Raw genomic sequence first — 15,220 nt, forward strand, 5'->3', positions numbered from 1 at the left:
GATGAATTATTTTGGTTATGTTTGATTTAAAATATGAATTATATTAAGGTTTTGCAGCTGTAACACCTTATAGCTTGGGATAATGACCAAACTGAGTATAGGGTGTTGTACATTTAAATAGAAATGAATTGAAGTAAAAAAAATAAAGAATAATGAGGAGGAGATGATGATGATGAAAAATTCACCATTTTGAAGCAAGAAAGAAGAGACATAGAGGTAATTACTTTTTGGAAAGAAAACACTCAAAATTTTGGCCTTCAATTCTTAAAATATATTGCAATTGGGTAGGTAGAGGTTGGGGATAGTGGCAATGTTGGGGATGATTTGCAATTGGTTGTAACGAAGTCAGAGATTGGTAGAGGCAATAGTTGTACTGGTGGTGGCTGTAGGGTTAATAATAGAGTGAAAGTGTTGTGATCGCTAGAAAAAGATACGATAGTGAGTTGCTTGGTGGAAAAATTGGGGTAAGGAATTGGTCTTTCATTGTAAGAGGAATTGGTGTAACTAGTTTAACTCTTTCCTTAAGCGTAAACCTTTTAATTGTAAAGTTTTCTCTCTTTTTTTTCTAATGGGAATTTAAGTTTCTTTTAGCTTTTGACTATTCTTAAATGTGTAGTTGTTGCTTTTATTGTTTGAGGCATTTTTGTTATTTAGTATTTTGTGTTTTAGTTAGTTAGGAAGTATGAACTATAAATTCAATGTTGTGTTTTTTGTTTTTTTGTTTTTACTTAGATTGGTGTTGATATCTTGATTCTCTTTGCTTTCGAGTAAGTTCTATTTCAAAATGCTGCAAATGTTAAAAGTCTATTGTGCTGGGATTTAGTGCCCTTAGTGTAGTATTTTCAAATAAGTATACTTGTATTTTTCGAATAAACTAGTTTGATAAAATATCCATTGATTACATTAATAGTCTTTATATATTGTCCTTGATTTTTTGCATGCAAAGTAAGATGAAAGCAAATATTGGCTCACTCGTTATCTAATGTTGAACTAAAACTAAGTGATATTACGTTGTCAAATCGTAATATGGAAAGACAACTTTGTTAGGAGAATCCCAGTATGAAAACGATTTTCTTGCATAACAGAAAATTTAAAATTTGAAAACTAACATGATTTGTGATATTTATAGCAACAAACCCTAACCGAATTCGTACTTGTGTTTTCGATTTAGTAGATGTTTGTTGTTCTCGACTTTCAACCAAATGGTTTTCACCGCTATTCTTGTATCATGAATTGCTTCAAGTGTAGGCTTGAACCAATTGAATCGAAACACAAAACTAGAAAAAAATTTCTCTTTTATTTCGGGTGAAAATGGAAATTCGCTTTTCTTAATAGAAACTGATAGAATAGTTATTCTAGAAAAATGTATTTGATAGTTGAGAATAAATTTTCTCTATTTTTGGAGAATAATAAACTCTTCAAAGTTGTGTTAATAGCTCTACCAATGCCATCTATTTATAAGAAGAGAATGTAGAACCCTTGTTGAGTTGTAGTGGTTTATTTCAAATAGAAAAAGAACTTCCTACTTAGACTAGGAGTGGGGTGAACGACACACCCTAATATTCCTACTAAGGTTGCTGCCTCTTCGTGTTATAGAAGGGTTTTAGGCCTCTCTCACATCGAGTCCAATTACGAGTACTTCTTGGGCCTTTTAACCCAGTACTCTGTAATGTGATCCAACCCAATTCAAATTTTTTCTATTTCCTCAAATAAGCTTTAATATTCTATATTAAACAATTTTTTTCATCCTTATTTTAACCCTAATAAATTTTTTAAGGATTCTACCCCTAGTAAAATTTCGAGAAAATATGTTCAATATCTCATAACTCAATAATGATTGAATGATTTATTTTCATTTTCGGGTGTCAAAACAGCTCAAAAAACATAAACTCATTCTTCCGGTCTTTTTTAAGTAATCCATATAGAATTGCAAATGAATCATTTCCATTTCCATTTTTGGAAACCTACATTCATTTCCAAATAATTCCATTTTTTCGTTTCAGAAAAAACCATAATTATTCTTGAATGTTTTCCATTTCTATTTTCCTATTCATTATGTTCATTTCTATTCAAACTCGTAATTCATTTCAAATTTCAACGAGCTAACGAGGGGACTGATTGGACATATGTAATTAGGGCTCAAATGATTTATAATAAAGTTTTGGTTTTTTGCTTATTAATTATAAACTCATTTAGTCATGAAGTTATTCCACTATAGTATCGTGACTGAGCTCCGCCCAATGACATACCATTATGAAAGCAACTACTCAATGCTCATCAAATGACCTTTTCATAAGTGTGTTACCCTCATAGGATATCCTTGATCTCTTTGGAATAATATTTGTTCTCCCAATATGATCTATTTTATCTCATGGTAGCCATTACATCTTTCTTTATGAGAAGTCAATTACAATCGAATAGTAATTAAGTTATTTATCACAAAGACGAAAAACCCATGGCCATGTTTACTTTTCATCAACCATGTAATACTAGTGAGAGAATATCATTTACCCATGTCTCGGGCCATGAATTCCATTGTTGTGAATGACGCTACATACTACAAAAGTCCTACACCCAATGCACCAACTTTTGATTCCTTATCTATTTGTACTCAGGCTTTTACTTACATCAAAGTGTACGAGTCACACATACATAGTTTGCAATCCACTCAGGATTTAGGTATGTCACACTATGAATGTCACAAATAAATAGATCCATAAACGGATTTAGAGTCTATTATACTTGGGTCAAGTCCGATGTACTGTCAATCCAATCTATGCCTTTATCTTTTGAGAGTCATCTGCTCCGATGCCCAAGATAAAACATCTCCCCAATCGGACTTGATAGAAGACATATTAGTTTTTCAATCAGTTTGCTCATTTCCGATTAGACTAATGACATATTTAGGTTTGTTTACTAATGCAACTTGTCTTTTCGTATTACAATTCGACCACTTATTATTGCTTAATATTAATTAAACATTAGACAACCAGTGAACAACATTTGATTCAATTTTTCTTTGTGTGTAAAAACCATGTGAGTACAATGTACAAAATATTAATGTAATTTATGAATTTGTTTTATTAACCAATTTGTTCAAAAAAACTACGAGTTTACTTAGGTGAGAATACTACACTTAAGGAACTAGATCCAACAAACTTGTATTAGAAGATAAACCTAAACATGTCCTTAGTCTAATTGAAAATGAACAAATTGATTGAATGCCTAATATGATGTCTATCAAGTCCAATTTAAAAGATGCTTTATCTTGAGCATCGAAGTGGATAACTATTAGAAGATAAAGACATAAATATGACTGATAGGACTTATAGTAGTCGGACATGACCCAAGTAGAATAGATCTTCGATCCGTTTATGGATTTATTTACTTGTGACATCAATAGAGTGGCATACCTTAATTTTGAGTGGATCATGGACCATGTATGCATAACTTGTATACTTTGATGTAAGTAAAACCTTGAGTTCAAATAGATAAGGAATTGAAAGTTGGTGTGTTGGGTATATAACTTCTGTAGTATGCAACATCATTTACAATAGTGTAATTCATAGCCCAAATAATGGGTAAATGATATCCTCTCATTGACATTACATGATAGATGAAAAGTAAAAGTAATCACAGGTCATTTGTCTTTGTGATAAATGACTTGGTTATTATTTGATAGTAATTGCTTTTTCATAAAGGAAGATGTAATGATTACCATGAGATAAAATATGATTATTATGGGAGAATGGATTTATCCTAAAAAAATTAAGGATATCCTATAAGGGTAGCACACTTATGACAATGTCATTAGATGAACACTTATTAAGTAGCTTTCATAATGGTATGTAATTAGGGAGTGATAACTTTAAAATATATAGTTATTTTAAAACGTTTTTACTTACAAATTCATTCAAGTCGGGGGTGTTTAATAACAAATTTTACTGTAGTTGTTCTAATTTCTATTTATTGTCAAATTTATTTGGAATAATTCATTTTGGTTAATTTGTTTACTAAAAGAAGAGATTTCCAGCCATAACAGTGTCTAGTGAACTTAGAAGAGGAAAGGGACTAAAATGCACACTTTGATGCCTAATGTTGCAACACCTCTACTATAAAGGACCTACACAATTTGGGTTGATTTATTATTATCTTTGGATGCCCTAACTATGATAATATTCCCTTAGAATTCCTCTTGACGCAGCTTTTAAGTGGGTCAACAAAATTGGACAACCTAACAAGGTAGAAAGAGCCCAAACCGTCCACTAAGGAAGGAATGGGCCCAAACCATCCATATAGCACCCTCTACCCGACTCGATCATTGGGTTTGGGTACTGGATACTACACTAACTTGAAGAAATTAATAAAATTTTGATTTTGATTTAATTACATAGTTAAAGATGAATATTTTATAATTTTAATTGCTAATACAACTTGTACATAGCAGGTGATATACTCTTAAGAGCTTTATTTCCAAAAAATGTTTACAATTCCTGGATGGAAGTTTGAATACATATATAATCAACTTATACCCTGAGGTGATGCCTCTATGCGTACCCCTCTATATACATGAATAGCTACTGTGCACCACTTAACTTGGCTGAGTCTGGATTTGTCCCTCTTGATTTGTTCGAGTAACTAGCTAACCTGCAGTCGAGTAGAAAATCTTATAAGTTCGAAAGAAATTAATAAGATCTCTACGTATAAACATATGGGATCCTTTTAAATTTTTCTATGAAATTGAGTTTTCTAGTTTGGAAGTAAACTCCTTAGATAGGAGATTCCGCGAGCCTAGTTCTTAAGACCCATGACTTGGGCTCTCTAAGCCATTTATTGGTGGACCTAGGTTCCTGATCAGGCTGAAATCGTGATATCTCGTTGGGGTCCATCCCTTTTATTTTCGATCCACGTCCCTAATCCTTGTATTCAATTCTCCAGAATGTCGATACTCCATGTTACCCATAATTTGTCGTAATGGGAGTATTTACCGGAGTACATTCTCTTTTCCTTTAGGGAAAGATGCCTACAATGTGGTCCCCATAACACTCGCCGGTTTCATACTTTCATTAAGATGCTTCATCATATTTGACATTTACCTTGGACAGAGCAATAAGATTAATACTATTTTCTCATAGTTATGAAGAAACCTTGTTTTCCACTTCCTCCGTCAGAATTCACTGGCCATTCCTTTCCTCCCACAAGACTCTTATTAGCCTACCAAGCCTTCTTGGATGACTTTATGCCGATTCAAAATTTTTTTACTATATTCTATTATAGTCTGTTCTATGTCAGCTTAAACCATGTGGGATCCACAGCCTCCTTGGTGGAATCATCCTGTCGTACATTAAGTAGACCTCCTCTCTAAGTAGTCTCTCCCTCTTTTCACCTAAACCGAGTTGAAATTTACCTTTGACGAATTCTCTCCCGAACCTCAGACTTTTCAAATGTGATTCTTTATTTTCTTACATCATGGCGGACTACTCTGTGTTTCCTGTCCCGATAAACTACCCCGTTGTCATAGCCGAACTATGGTCTTACACATTAGACCTCTTTTGAAGTGTTACCCCATAAGGCCTTACCGTTATCGCGGTGCTGCCTCATAGAGCCTGCTGACTACCATTGTGGTGATGCTTTATAGAACTTAAATACTATTGTCACGGTGTCGTCCCGAAGGACCATTTAATATCATTCCTTTTTCACATTTTACCTTGATGTTCAAACACCGAAGTGTCCCCTCCACAGGGGCTGGAGCTTCACACATCGTAGTTTGCTCCCAGTAATTCCAAATGGAAAAAATTTAATGGAATTCTAATTTCCCTATTCCTCCTTCCATTCCTCCATCTCGCCATTCCTAACCTTGATACTCAAACACCGTAGTGTCCTTTCCCCAAGGCCCGAAGCTTTGTACATCATTGTTTGCACTTAGCAACATTGTATGGCGGTATCTAACAAAAATTCTCATTCCCAAATCCTAACTTCATCTATGCCTTCAATAATTTCCCATACATAACATTACTCAACATTTCATACAAATTATCATTTTACATACATCACGCCAGTTATCTAAACATTTTTTATCAACCATTTAACAATCAACACACAACTTGTAAGCTTACACAATAATGTCTACCATATCCAAAAGGCAAGGTGCAGAAACTCACCTAAATTCCCTTATCCTTAGCAGCTTAGCTTGTCCACACACTAGAGTCTTCATTGTCCTAGCAGCTAAGCATGACAACCATTTAATGGTTAAACTAAATGTGTTCAACCCTTTTAAAACCCAGAATCTAAAATTATGAAGAAGTTTTTAATAATTACTACTTCACCCTTTTTTCAATCCGTAAGTACAAATAGGTAAGAAAGCTTACCATTTTCTAAATTCCTCTACTACCAAACTTCAATTCTTTTGTCTACTGTGACATGCAAAGCTCCCTTTAGCTACATCCTCTTCTTCTTTAGTACATTTAAAGAAAACAATGTTATGGAAATAATAAGATTTGTAAACAGAATTGAGAGAATTATGTCTTCATACACTCTCACACACATATATACTCCTAAGGCACTGTCTTCACTGACCATCTCAACCCTCTATCTTTAATCATTTTTTCTCCTTCTATGAAATCAACCAAATCCATCCTAACCGAACCAGAATTAAGATCCAACCAAATCAAAATTTGGCCACCAAAATTTATAAGTTCCTTGGTGGAGTTCGACAATTTGCTATTTTTTTCAATTTAGTCCTAACTTTTCTTATATTTCAGGTTAATAGAGATGCCCAGGTGTTATAGCCCATGGAGATGCCCAAACCATCCATGAAGACTTAGTAATTAGCCAATTCAACCACCTAATCAGCCATGAGGGAATCAAACAACTCTTCCCTTGAATCAAAGACAAAATCAAGCAACATCCTTCCCAAAATAGCATGACTGTCCACTCACCTTCCTTAATTCAAGGTCGGCCACTTCTAGTTAGAAAATCAAGGGATTTTGAGGCTGAAAATAGCTAGGGACATTGGAGTCTCTCTAGTATGGATAGGGAGCCTTTCATCATCAATCCCTCACCCTTTATTCATTAATTTCATCCTCTCATCTTTCATTTTTCATTTTTGCATTCTCTCTACATTTGAGAGAAAATTGAGTGAGCAATTCTAGAGTGTTAAAGCTTTCAAGGCCAACCACCTGAGGAGTAATTTGCATCAAAGCAGAAGAAAAGAAAGGAGGAAACAACCACGAGCAGTGTCACAGAGAACCACCGGATTCTACTTAGAGTTTTGTTTTTCCTTTAATCTGTATTTTTGTTCTAAGTTGAAAAAGATGATTGCAATTTATTCTATTGCTTTTAATTTAATAATGACAACTTAGCTTTGTTTATGATAGAATGATTGGACATTCTTGATTTATATTTTTTTCATAACATGTTTTTAATGTTTTGTGCATCAATTGATTATTCATCCAAAAAAAATCATAGACATTTTGCTCATACATAATAATTTTTTGACTGCATCTGAACTATTTATTTAATCAAAACCAGATAATAATAAGTGGAAACAATATTTGGGTGGTGCATGTTTGATCTTTTAATGATAAATTAGGTCAAATTATTAATAATATCGAAAGGTATTTATTACCTTGCATAACGTTAGGATTAATGTGATTAAATTGTTTCAGTATAGACATATCACTGTTACTTCACATAAATTTTAAGAAATGATGCTTTATAATATAATTTTTAGTTAAATATGATATAAACATATGCGTGACTATTAGATACACATAGGATTTCGACAAAAGCTTATGACTAAAAATTCTAAGTTAATAAAAAATTGAGTTGCCATGGATTCTTTCGGAACATTTATTAAAGATTGTTATGAATTAATTAAGTTAAGGAGTGTTATTATTCTAGCTCATTCATGTCATAGTTATTAAACCTCGTGAATTGTTGCTCCATTTTACATTTTGCATTTTTATTTATTTATTTTAGTTAATTCCTACTTCACGCTTATTTATTTTTCATCACCAACTTGCTTAGTTATAATTTCACAATATTTTCCTATACAGTCCATGTGGATACGATGTTCTAACTCATTACTTTATTTCTTGTTGATGACTATGTATACTTGCACATCTATTGTATATATATTTATTTTGCGACAGATTTTTGGCGTCGTTGCTGGGGACTATGTTTTAGTAATTATTTGTGAAATTGTAATTTGGCAATTTGGTTTAAATTCATTACGTTTTTATTTTTAATAATTTTTGCTAGTTTCAGGTGATAATGTATCCTTTACGACAAAATCAAAACCAATGAGCTTTTGACAACGCTCATAATTCAGTATTTGTTGTTGATGATAGAGACCACCCTATTTGTCAGTATGCCGTGACTTTATTCAATGAATTCAATTCGGGAATTATGAACCCAAAATTGAGGCTCCTCAATTTGAATTAAAGTCGATAATGTTTCAAATTTTGTGAACAGTAGGCCAATTTAGTGGAATGCCTACCGAAGATGCACACCTACACCTCTGTTAAGTAAGCGATTGATTCATACTTGCTAGAGTGACCGAAAAAGCTTTGAGATTGAAGTTATTCCCATACTTGTTGAGAGATCGAGTGCGAGCATGGTTGAATTCCTTATCACCTTATTCAGTATCAACAGGAAAAGAATTGGCTGAACAATTCTTGATGAAGTATTTTCCACAAAGTAAAAATGCCAAGCTCAGAAATGAAATCGCCACATTTCAAAATTTGACGACAAATCTCTCTATGACACGTGAGAGTGGTTCAAGGAGGAGTTGTGGAAATATCCTCATCATGGCATTTCTCATTGTATTTAGTTGGATACCTTTTACAATGGTTTCAATGCATATACAAGACTGGTGGTAGACTCTTCAACCAATGAAGCTCTTCTTTCAAAATCATACAATGAAGCTTATGAGATCCTTGAAAGGATTTCTAGCAACAATTATCAGTGGCCGACTAGTAGAGTAGCCATAGAAACAAGAGTGGTCGGAGTTCACGAAGTTGATACATTTACGTCTTTGGGAGCCCAGGTATCTTCTATGACTTTCATGCTTAAAAACTTTACCACTAACGGTTTTAATGCTTACGTGTCAGGTCAACAACCAAGCTAGTTTGAAAATATCTCCTATGTTTATTATGAAGATGGTCACATGTTTGAAAACTACCCATCAAACCCAAAATCCATCTACTCTATGGGTAATCAGAATCATAATAGAAGTGGGTTAGAGCCGCAATCAAAATATTACAATTCTTCATGGTAAAATTATTCAAATTTCTCATGGAGTAATTAAGAGGTTGGTCTTAGAAACTCATATATACAATCCCGACTAAACCAACCACAAGGGTTTTTGCAACAAGTTCAGGAACCTTCACCTACTGAACTTTCGAACAGCTTTGAAGATTTGCTGAAGGTATACATGGCAAAAAGTGATGCCATGATTCAAAGCCAAGTAGCAACATTGAATAATTTGGAGAACCATGTGGGATAACTAAGCAACAAGCTAAAAAGGAGATCCCAAGGTGCTTTGCCAAGTGACATTGTAAAAGAACTGTGTAAAGTTGTCACCTTGAGGAATGAAAAAGTGTTGGAACCTAGGGCTATTGAAATTGAAAACAAGCTTGTTGTAGTTAAAAATTGGGAGGAAAGTCAACCAGATGTTGAAATTCCTATAGTGCAAAAGCTTGATCTTGCGACCCCTACCGAAACACAGGCACAATAGAATAGTCCTGAGGGTTAAATGCCCACGACAAACACAAAGACATCTGCACCTCCGAAAAGCTATCCGATAAAGGTTAAAACTCCACCAACTCCTTATCCATAGGGATTCCAAAAGTAACAACAAGAGACACAGTTTAAGAAATTCTTAGGTGTGCTCAAAAAGTTACATATCAACATCCCTCTTATGGAAGCTTTGGAGCAAATGCCAAACTATGCCAAATTTATAAAGGACATCCTCTCTAAGAAGAGGAGGCTAAGGGAATTTGAGAGTCACCTTAACAAAAGAATGCAATGCATTTCTGCAAGACAAACTGTTGTAAAAAATGAAGTATATGGGGAGTTTTACTATACTATGCTACATCGGAGACTCATACTGCGAATTAGCTTTATGCGATTTGGGAGAAAGTATAAACTTGATACCCATGTCTGTGTTTAAGCGATGAGGGATTGGTGAGGTTAGACCAACAACTATTACACTTCAATTGGCAGACAAGTCGATAACATATCTGGAGGGAAAGATTGAAGATGTTTTGGTACGTGCTGACAAATTTATTTTTCCCGCTGACTTCTTTATTTTGGATTTTGAAGTAGATAAAAAAGTCCCTACCATTTTGGGAAGACCATTTTTGGCAATTGGGATAGATGTTTAGAAAGGGGAATTCACAATGCGAGTACAAGACAATCAGGAAGTAGAGTTACCTATGAACTTGAAAAGGCACAAGAAGGATATCGAATGTCATATTACAGATACTTAAGGTAACAGTTGTTATTGGTATACACACAGAAGATTGCCAAAAGATTATGAAGATGAGTCCAATAAAGGTTAGAAAAGACGGTTCCGAACGTGAGTATTTGATCCAGGAAAACTGAAGTCCCGGGAGTTAGGATCATTTACCACTGCTAGAATAATTTTGACTATCGAGGGTTAGTGAAGGTTGACCCAATCTTGGGTATTTGATCTAGGTAAAACTTAAACTTCGATGGCATGAGAATTCCACTGTCAATCAAGCCTTTCTTTTTGTAGGTAAGATTTAAGGTAAGTGGTCAATGGTTGAAACATTGTCAAATCGGTGAATTTGAGCGGAAAAATTATTTGACTCACTTTAATTGATCCGTAATGATTTTTATGTTGGAAGGCTGCTAATTTAAAAAAAAATTTATGAGTAGTCCATAAATAAATAAAATTAGTTATTATGTACCTAATATATATAAATATGTAAATAAATAATAATAATAATAAAGAAATCCCTTGTTAGCTTAATTTTTGACTTAGAGGTCAAATTATTATTTTACTTTTTATTACTGTGTTTCTTTTCAAATTATTATTTTACTTTTTATTACTGTGTTTCTTTTCAAATTATTATTTTACTTTTTATTACTGTGTTTCTTTTCTTTTTTTTGTTTCCCTGGGTTCTTTCCTCAACCGTCGTCGCCTTGACTTTTCCATTCCAAGTTATCGTCGGCCCTGTCTCATTCTCTCCACCTTCAAGCGTCACCGCCTAGCCTTCCCCATCCCACGCCCTCGCCTTTCCCTCCACGATCAATTGTCACATTCATCAGCGGCCTGCTACACCACCCATGACAGCCAAACTACCGCACCTTCCTCCCTTACCCCGTCACCGTCGCGTACCACCATTTTGTGACACCATCACCGAACAACAACTCTTTTTCCACCATCCGCAAGCACCATAAAACCAATTGTAGCATCCATCCGCTCCACTCCCTTGCCACGACCTAGTCACATAGCCAGTAGTAGCAGCTCTTTGTATCAGAAATAAACGACAACCACCCTAAGCGGCTAAGCGACCAGATCTCCTTGCACATAAACAAGAGTATTATGTCTCGGAAATGGAAAAGAGTGAATATTCAGACTGATGAAATCCAACCCTTGTTCTGCTCTGGGTGCAAGAGCACGATATATTACGATCTTTAAGAAAAACCGATGCTCCTGGATAAGGGTTTCCAGCTTACTGGTAATAACGATGCCGATGCGCCGGCATTCATTCAGGAGGTCGTTAATGAACGGGGATGGAAAGTATTTTTTGATGTCTAAAATCTTTCGGATGAAGGTATTGTTCAAGAATTTTAGTCTCATTTTAATCTGTCTACAGTAACAATATTGCAGATTCGAGAAAGGGAATTGTTTCTAACAACATTAGTCATCAATGGCTTGTTTGATTTGCCTGATATTGAGAACGATGATTACTCGACCCTATGTGAAGATGTTAATGCGAAAAAAATTCAAGATGTTTTGAAAGTAGTCACAGTTCTTGGAGCTAAATGGACGCTTTTGAGGCAAGGTACTCGTTACTGTCAGAGAGAATTTCTGACTCAAAAGGAAAATATTTCATCTTCTAGCCCTGGAACCCGACTCGCAGAATCGAACTTGAGGATTTTGCTACACCTAGGTAGGATGTTGATGACGTGATCTCGTATACAACTTATAGGCCCAACCTCAAGAAGCCCAATCCCGAAACATTTGGCTCGAATCTAGAAGAATTGTCAGAACAAAGAATGATTCGTGATGCCTACGCGAGCTAGGGCCAAGATAATGAAGGAGTCATTCATAGGCCTAATTCAACATCTATTGGCTGAACCCAATCCGCTCAGCAACTATTTGGCTCCAGTTAAGGATCCAGGTTCGTGCAACTTGTTGCACGTGATGAATTAAGTCTAACAAGATTGTTTGGTTGCTTTCCCACAACTAGTTTTTCATTTATTTAATTTCCCTCAGCTCATGATTGCTAAACTTTAATTTTGGTGGTTTTTAGTTAAATTAGTTGTTAGTTTATTTATTCACTTTAATTGCATTTTAAATATGTTCTAATTTAGCTATTAAATTTGCCCAATTTTATTGCAGCTTTATTATCATATTTAAAGTGTCGTAAATGTTGTTTATTGTGCTCGAAAGGAACAGCAATGGGCGGCTAGTTTGGGGAACAAATGTAACCATTCAAGTGATGATCCAAGGGCCATTCAACTACATGAAGATGCATGGAGTTTTCGGTCACTTAAAGGCTGATTCATGAAGGCATTTTAATGGTCAAGTGGAGATGAATGTATGAGAGGAAATGTTCATGAACCAGTAGCTTAAGCCAATCCATCTCCTATTTCCATGCATGGATATTCGGCCATTAAGGAGTGCATGAAGGGACCATTCAATTTGGATGCATGTGCATGGATTTTTCCTGCTAATTAAATGCTTAAATATGAACAAACATTGCTTAAGGGCTAAGGATGCACGGACGACACAAGGGGGAATGAATGCTGAATTTCCAAGCATTAAATGTGGGTTCATGTAATGTGAAAATACTTTGTACCTAAGGGATACATATATGGCCGGTTTTGAAGAGGCATTTTTCAAGTCCTATAAATATTCGGTCTAGGTCACTTTGGAAGAGTGAATAAACCAATCAATCAACTTTGAAACTCAAACTGAGTTTATACTCTTTCTTCTTTTTAGAAATAAAATCAAACTTATCATGAACTTACCTTCATGCGGTGTTGATTAATAGATCCTATCGCTTCCCTTCTCAACTCTTTTTGAAGTGTAACGATCATCCTATATCGTTGGTTCCTATCTCAATATAGATAATAGGTAGCGATCTTTCTTAAAGCAACTAACTTGTTAAGACTTAACTTTGCTTTGTAGAAATCAAGTCACACTGTTTTATAGTGCTGGTTCATTTTTGGATCAAGTTTCGTTTTATCAATTTTTATTCATTCCGTTCTTCCAATACCCTAAATACATTTCAAGTTCTAAGCTTAACTTCCCTTTTTTTCCGAGAAAGTACCTATTTAGACGAATAGGCATATCAAATCATGGGTCAAATTCTAAACTCGTAATCGGATTCATATTAGTTGATAACATGGATGAAGGGACAGAGTTTGATAGAATGAACAACTAATTGGGGGGATTTTTGTTTTTTTTTTGTTCTATTCCTTTAAGTTTTTCTGTGTAATAATTTTTTTAAGTTGCAATTATGAATAAAATTGAGTTAATTTGTAAATTATTCTTTTAAAAAATGAGAAGTATTGTAATGTGAATGTGCATGTCTAGGATAAGCCCTGGCAAGGAAAGACTGGGTATTTAAGCAGTCGAATGAGACTCACCTTCCTTTCTTGGGAGCCTACCTGGTGCATAGCTCACATTCATTTTTTTGATTTTGTCTCTTCTGCTATATACTTTTAGGCACTAAGGACATTGTTTCTATTTAGTAGGGGGACCATGCTATAATTTCTTTGATATTTTAATTTTTTCTATATTTTTTCGAGAAATTATATTTTGATACTTTTCGAAAATTGATTCTTTGATAAAGGTGTGCTTAAGCGAATTTTTGCTCAAAATGTAATTTTTGCATAATATGTTAACTCTAGTATGCATGTCATCCTTTTATTTTAAATATTTTTATGTTAACTACTCTAGTATGCATGTCATCCTTTTATTTTAAACATTTTATGTTAACTAAATTATGATAAAATTGCATATCCTAGTAATTGTGCATAAGGTCAACCATGAATTTGTTTTAATTTCCTAGAAAAAAGTAAGCATGCATGAAGGATTAAGTCTTTAGAATTGATTTAGAAATTTCCTTAATGTGAAATCGTGGGAGGCACAACAATTTAAAAATGATTTAATTTTTTTTTGTTTGAATCGTTTGAGTCTTTCAAGCCTACCTTATTAAAATTATCCCTTGAAACCCAGCTTTGTTGATTGGCCTATTTCTTTTACAACCTTCCATTAGCGAACAATCCCTTATTTAAATCTACTTATCTTTATCTTCTCACCAAACCTTAGACTCAACTTGTTTCAGTATGTAATGATCCGAAATTTATGGGTATCGAAAATTGTGTTTCTGGGTTACTGTTTTCATAAATAGGGTTTGTAAGATTTCTTAGAAATATTTACGAATGTCAGTTGAGTGAGTAATTAGATTTTGACTAGGTGAATTAGCTTGAATTAAGGTTAATTTAGTGTAAGGACTAGATTGAATAAGGTGTGAAAGTTAAATAATAGAATCAAGAAAAATTTAAGGACTAAATTAGTAAATAAACCAAATTGAGACTAATGTATGGTAAAAACATGGTACATGTGTAATAAATATGTTTATACATTTGTAAATACATGTATGTATTTACTTATAATTTAAGTAAATAATAATAATTGCTAAAATATAATATAATAATATAATAGTTAAAATAAAGTAAATAAAAGAAATTAAAAAGAAAAAGAAATAAAAAGGTGGAACGAAACAGAGCAAAGAAAGAAAAAGAAAGGAAAAATAGGGTTTTGAGGTTTGAAGTTCAAGTGAGAAGTCAATTTAGTCCCTTTTCTTGTAATTTTGATGTTTTTGGAATCTTAGAGACAAGTACTTCTTGAATCATGTGAAAATTTAGAAAGTTAGTGAATTTTTAGATGTTGATTAAGTTGAACAATTGGAAGAATTATGAGTTAAAGTGATGGAAATTAAGTTAGAAGTGG

General features: G+C 33.9%; 1 non-coding gene across 1 annotated transcript; it reads right to left on the reverse strand.

The window, feature by feature from the left end:
• Positions 1–8,711: 8,711 nt before the first annotated feature.
• Positions 8,712–8,817, reverse strand: LOC121229785 (small nucleolar RNA R71). The gene has a single exon (XR_005927741.1). It is a non-coding gene; the product is annotated as a small nucleolar RNA R71 (small nucleolar RNA).
• Positions 8,818–15,220: the final 6,403 nt, after the last annotated feature.

The sequence above is a fragment of the Gossypium hirsutum genome, chromosome A05 (assembly GCF_007990345.1).
Source record: "Gossypium hirsutum isolate 1008001.06 chromosome A05, Gossypium_hirsutum_v2.1, whole genome shotgun sequence".
Lineage (NCBI taxonomy): Eukaryota > Viridiplantae > Streptophyta > Magnoliopsida > Malvales > Malvaceae > Gossypium > Gossypium hirsutum.